A 6000-nucleotide genomic window follows, 5' to 3' on the forward strand; every position below is an offset into this window, starting at 1 on the left:
AGCGACTGCTTCTGAGAAGTCAGGACGGTCACAGCGCTTGAGAGATTGGGTAGAGCCTTAAGTTACAGTGGGAGGGCGGAGCAGCTGGGAGGCGGGAGCGGGGTGGAGAGCCGGGCTGGGAGGCACAACAAACAAGTAACAAAATGGCAGCAAGCCAAAAGTGAAACAGGACGAAATTGGGGCACAACCTGAAAATCGCTATTAAATGGTCAGTGGCACCGTCACAATCAGGCACAAAAAATTAAAGTAGGCAAAGCGAGCAGTGCACAGATGAATAATAAGTGAAGATTAGTCTAGCAGTAAAGCGCTACAAAAACGATATAATCAGGCACAATAAATTGCAGGAAGCAGTGCGCAATTGAAATCAAAGGCAATGAGCAGTCTGGCAGTAAGCGCTATGATACCAATGAAAGGGCAGGGAGCAGCGTGAGGAGTGACCGCTTCTGAGAAGTCAGGACGGTCACAGGGCTTGAGAGATCGGGTAGGGCCTTAAGTTACAGTGGGAGGGAGGAGCAGCTGGGAGGCGGGAGTGGGGTGGAGAGCCGGGCTGGGAGGCACAACAAACAAATAACAAAATGGCAGCAAGCCAAAAGTGAAACAGGACGAGATTGGGGCACAACCTGAAAATCGCTATTAAATGGTCAGTGGCACCGAGTGAAGATACCCTTCGAGGTGACCATGCGCTATCCAAGAAACACGTTATGTCTCAGTGATGTGAGACCTTTTACTAAGGGTGGGCGTAGTTCGCCGAGTAGCGCTACGCGAAGCTACGCGAAGTGCACTTCGCACTACGCGAACTTCACGTAGCACTACGCGAGCTGCGTAGTAGCATGTTCGCACTGTGCAAGATGCATTTTCAATGATTGCACAGTGCGGACAAGCATCCGGCACTGTGCAAGCATTGAAAACGGCATCTTGCACAGTGCGAGCTGTAGTTTTCTGCTGCTCGAGGAGATTATTACTCGAGCGGCAGCTTTCTCAACGCGAACAGGTAGTTTCTCATTGAGAGCGGTCGCGAGCATGCGCAACCACTCACAATGAGAAACCTGACCTCCTCGCGTTGAGAATCTCGCCGGGATGTCACTTTGCTTGCTCGCGGTCGCGGACATGACGTTCAGGACCGCGAACAAGCAAAAAATGAGCGCTGCACTACGCTACGCTGCACTACGCATGTTCGCACTGTGCTACATGCCGCTCGCGTAGTGCGAAGTTGCAAAAACTTCGCAAACTCCGCGAGCGGAGCGTTGTGCTTCGCCCAGGGTTACCTTTTACTGCAACTCTTGTAACTCGGCCGTGAGTCGGTTTGACAGTAAAAGGCCTCTTTCTCCGTCTTACACCCACTAGTGCAGGTTACAGTGAAAGGCCTCTTTCCCTGTCTTACACCCTCTAGTGCATGTTACAGTAAAAGGCCTCTTTCCCTGTCTTACACCCTCTAGTGCAGGTTACAGTAAAAGGCCTCTTTCCCGTCTTACACCCACTAGTGCAGGTTACAGTGAAAGGCCTCTTTCCCTGTCTTACACCCTCTAGTGCAGGTTACAGTAAAAGGCCTCTTTCCCTGTCTTACACCCACTAGTGCAGGTTACAGTGAAAGGCCTCTTTCCCTGTCTTACACCCTCTAGTGCAGGTTACACTAAAAGCCTCTTTCCCTGTCTTACACCCTCTAGTGCAGGTTACAGTAAAAGGCCTCTTTCCCTGTCTTACACCCTCTAGTGCAGGTTACAGTGAAAGGCCTCTTTCCCCGTCTTACACCCACTAGTGCAGGTTACAGTAAAATGCCTCTTTCCCTGTCTTACACCCTCTAGTGCAGGTTACACTAAAAGCCTCTTTCCCTGTCTTACACCCTCTAGTGCAGGTTACAGTGAAAGGCCTCTTTCCCTGTCTTACACCCTCTAGTGCAGGTTACAGTAAAAGGCCTCTTTCCCTGTCTTACACCCACTAGTGCAGGCTACAGTGAAAGGCCTCTTTCCCTGTCTTACACCCTCTAGTGCAGGTTACAGTAAAAGGCCTCTTTCCCTGTCTTACACCCACTAGTGCAGGTTACAGTGAAAGGCCTCTTTCCCCGTCTTACACCCACTAGTGCAGGTTACAGTAAAAGCCCTCTTTCCCTGTCTTACACCCTCTAGTGCAGGTTACAGTAAAAGGCCTCTTTCCCTGTCTTACACCCACTAGTGCAGGTTACAGTGAAAGGCCTCTTTCCCCGTCTTACACCCACTAGTGCAGGTTACAGTAAAAGGCCTCTTTCCCCGTCTTACACCCACTAGTGCAGGTTACAGTGAAAGGCCTCTTTCCCCGTCTTACACCCACTAGTTCAGGTTACAGTAAAAGGCCTCTTTCCCTGTCTTACACCCACTAGTGCAGGTTACAGTGAAAGGCCTCTTTCCCCGTCTTACACCCACTAGTGCAGGTTACAGTAAAAGGCCTCTTTCCCTGTCTTACACCCACTAGTGCAGGTTAAAGTGAAAGGCCTCTTTCCCTGTCTTACATCCTCTAGTGCAGGTTACAGTAAAAGGCCTCTTTCCCTGTCTTACATCCTCTAGAGCAGGTTACAGTAAAATGCCTCTTTCCCTTTCTTACACCCTCTAGAGCAGGTTACAGTAAAATGCCTCTTTCCCTTTCTTACACCCACTAGTGCAGGTTACAGTAAAAGGCCTCTTCCCCTTTCTTACACCCTCTAGTGCAGGTTACAGTAAAAGGCCTCTTTCCCCGTCTTACACCCACTAGTGCAGGTTACAGTAAAAGGCCTCTTTCCCTTTCTTACACCCTCTAGTGCAGGTTACAGTAAAAGGCCTCTTTCCCTGTAGTACACCCTCTAGTGCAGGTTACAGTAAAATGCCTCTTACCTCGTCTTACACCCACTAGTGCAGGTTACAGTAAAAGGCCTCTTTCCCCGTCTTACACCCACTAGTGCAGGTTACAGTGAAAGGCCTCTTTCCCTGTCTTACACCCACTAGTGCAGGTTACAGTGAAAGGCCTCTTTCCCTGTCTTACACCCACTAGTGCAGGTTACAGTGAAAGGCCTCTTTCCCTGTCTTACACCCTCTAGTGCAGGTTACAGTAAAAGGCCTCTTTCCCCGTCTTACACCCACTAGTGTAGGTTACAGTAAAATGCCTCTTACCTCGTCTTACACCCACCAGTGCAGGATACAGTAAAAGGCCTCTTTCCCTTTCTTACACCCTCTAGTGCAGGTTACAGTAAAAGGCCTCTTTCCCTGTCGTACACCCTCTAGTGCAGGTTACAGTAAAATGCCTCTTACCTCGTCTTACACCCACTAGTGCAGGTTACAGTAAAAGGCCTCTTTCCCCGTCTTACACCCACCAGTGCAGGATACAGTAAAAGGCCTCTTTCCCCGTCTTACACCCACTAGTGCAGGTTACAGTAAAAAATCTCTTTCCCCCGTCTTACACCCACTAGTGCATGTTACAGTAAAAGGCCTCTTTCCCTTTCTTACACCCTCTAGTGCAGGTTACAGTAAAGGTTCTCTTTCCCCGTCTTACACCCACTAGTGCAGGTTACAGTAAAAGGTCTCTTTCCCCCGTCTTACACCCACTAGTGCCGGTTACAGTAAAAGGCCTCTTTCCCCGTCTTACACCCACTAGTGCAGGTTACAGTGAAAGGCCTCTTTCCCCGTCTTACACCCACTAGTGCAGGTTACAGTGAAAGGCCTCTTTCCCTGTCTTACACCCTCTAGTGCAGGTTACAGTAAAAGGCCTCTTTCCCCGTCTTACACCCACTAGTGCAGGCTACAGTGAAAGGCCTCTTTCCCTGTCTTACACCCTCTAGTGCAGGTTACAGTAAAAGGCCTCTTTCCCTGTCTTACACCCACTAGTGCAGGTTACAGTGAAAGGCCTCTTTCCCTGTCTTACACCCTCTAGTGCAGGTTACAGTAAAAGGCCTCTTTCCCCCGTCTTACACCCTCTAGTGCAGGTTACAGTAAAAGGCCTCTTTCCCTGTCGTACACCCTCTAGTGCAGGTTACAGTAAAATGCCTCTTTCCCTGTCGTACACCCTCTAGTGCAGGTTACAGTAAAATGCCTCTTACCTCGTCTTACACCCACCAGTGCAGGATACAGTAAAAGGCCTCTTTCCCCGTCTTACACCCACTAGTGCCGGTTACAGTAAAAGGCCTCTTTCCCCGTCTTACACCCACTAGTGCAGGTTACAGTGAAAGGCCTCTTTCCCCGTCTTACACCCACTAGTGCAGGTTACAGTAAAATACCTCTTTCTATGTCTTACACCCTCTAGTGCAGCTTACAGTAAAAGGCCTCTTTCCCCGTCTTACACCCACTAGTGCAGGTTACAGTAAAAGGCCTCTTTTCCCGTCTTACACCCACTAGTGCATGTTACAGTAAAAGGCCTCTTTCCCCGTCTTACACCCACTAGTGCAGGTTACAGTAAAAGGCCTCTTTCCCTTTCTTACACCCTCTAGTGCAGGTTACAGTAAAAGGCCTCTTTCCCTTTCTTACACCCTCTAGTGCAGATTACAGTAAAATGACTCTTACCTTGTCTTACACCCACTAGTGCATGTTACAGTAAAAGGCCTCTTTCCCCGTCTTACATCCACTAGTGCAGGTTACAGTAAAATGCCTCTTTCCCCGTCTTACACCCACTAGTGCAGGTTACAGTAAAATGCCTCTTTCCCTGTCTTACATGCACTAGTGCGGGTTACAGTAAAAGGTCTCTTTCCCCCGTCTTACACCCACTAGTGCAGGATACAGTAAAAGGCCTCTTTCCCCGTCTTACACCCACTAGTGCAGGTTACAGTAAAAGGCCTCTTTCCCATTCTTACACCCTCTAGTGCAGGTTACAGTAAAAGGCCTCTTTCCCTGTCTTACACCCACTAGTGCAGGTTACAGTAAAAGGCCTCTTTCTCTGTCTTACACCCACTAGTGCAGGATACAGTAAAAGGCCTCTTTCCCTGTCTTACACCCACTAGTGCAGGTTACGGTAAAATACCTCTTTCCCCGTCTTACACCCACCAGTGCAGGATACAGTAAAAGGTCTCTTTTCCCCGTCTTACACCCACTAGTGCAGGTTACAGTAAAATACCTCTTTCCCCATGCTGTCAGTGTTGGGCGCAGTGCTGGGGGCTCCCACTCCTGATGGGCTATTTCACAAAGCCGCTTTAAGATATGCGTGGAATTGCATCAGTATGTGGGCGACGAGAGTGGCGTTCTCATAATGCTTTGTTCCGTTTACCACAGAAAAAAACACAAACTTGTAATAACAAGCATTGGCACAGCCAATAGGTCTCGCCTTTGGTACCTCATAAGTATTTAGCTATGCAGCACAATATCCTTGGTGCAACAACATCAACTGTTCCATGGCTAAACACTTATAAGGTCCCAAAGGCGAGACCTATTGGCTATGCCAATGCTTGCCTTTTTTACAAGGGGATTTTGTTTGGGGGGGAACCTTTGTATGTGGGAGCTTGTTGTGGGGAGCTTAGTTTTTCGAGGGGCTGTTTGGAGGGGCCTTGTTGAATGGGTTGGCTTGTGGATGAGAGTACGTGAAGCTACTTGGGGTCGTCTTGTTTGAATGTGGGAGCAGGTGGGGAAATCTTGTTTTGGTGTGGGGATGGTTGGTGAATAACCTTCTAGTATGCTGTGGCTTGTTGAAAGTGCTTGACTAGACGTGTGTGTGTGTGTGTATGGGGGGTCCCTGCTTGGAAGTTGTGGCTAAATAGAGTATTGCTTGTACACAAACCTATTGGGTGTCTTCATCGAATGGCTGTTGAGGGTTGTTATTTTCATTGTGTGTGTGTGGGGGGTTCGTTGGGAAATAGTTTGCTTGGAAGTGGAGACTGGTTGTGAAGAGCTTGATGGGTTGTTGGGGCTGGTTTCTTTAGGCGTGGGGCTCTCTGGGGTATTGTGTAGGCATGTGGATTGCTGGGGGCAGTCTCCAATGGGTGTGGGTCGTGGCAGGTGGCTATATGGTTGAATATGGGGAATGGATGGGGTGTTCTTCTTAAGATGTGGGTGTTCACAGGGCTAATTTTGCTTG

This window comes from Lissotriton helveticus, chromosome 1_1, assembly GCF_964261635.1.
Source record: "Lissotriton helveticus chromosome 1_1, aLisHel1.1, whole genome shotgun sequence".
Taxonomy (NCBI): domain Eukaryota; kingdom Metazoa; phylum Chordata; class Amphibia; order Caudata; family Salamandridae; genus Lissotriton; species Lissotriton helveticus.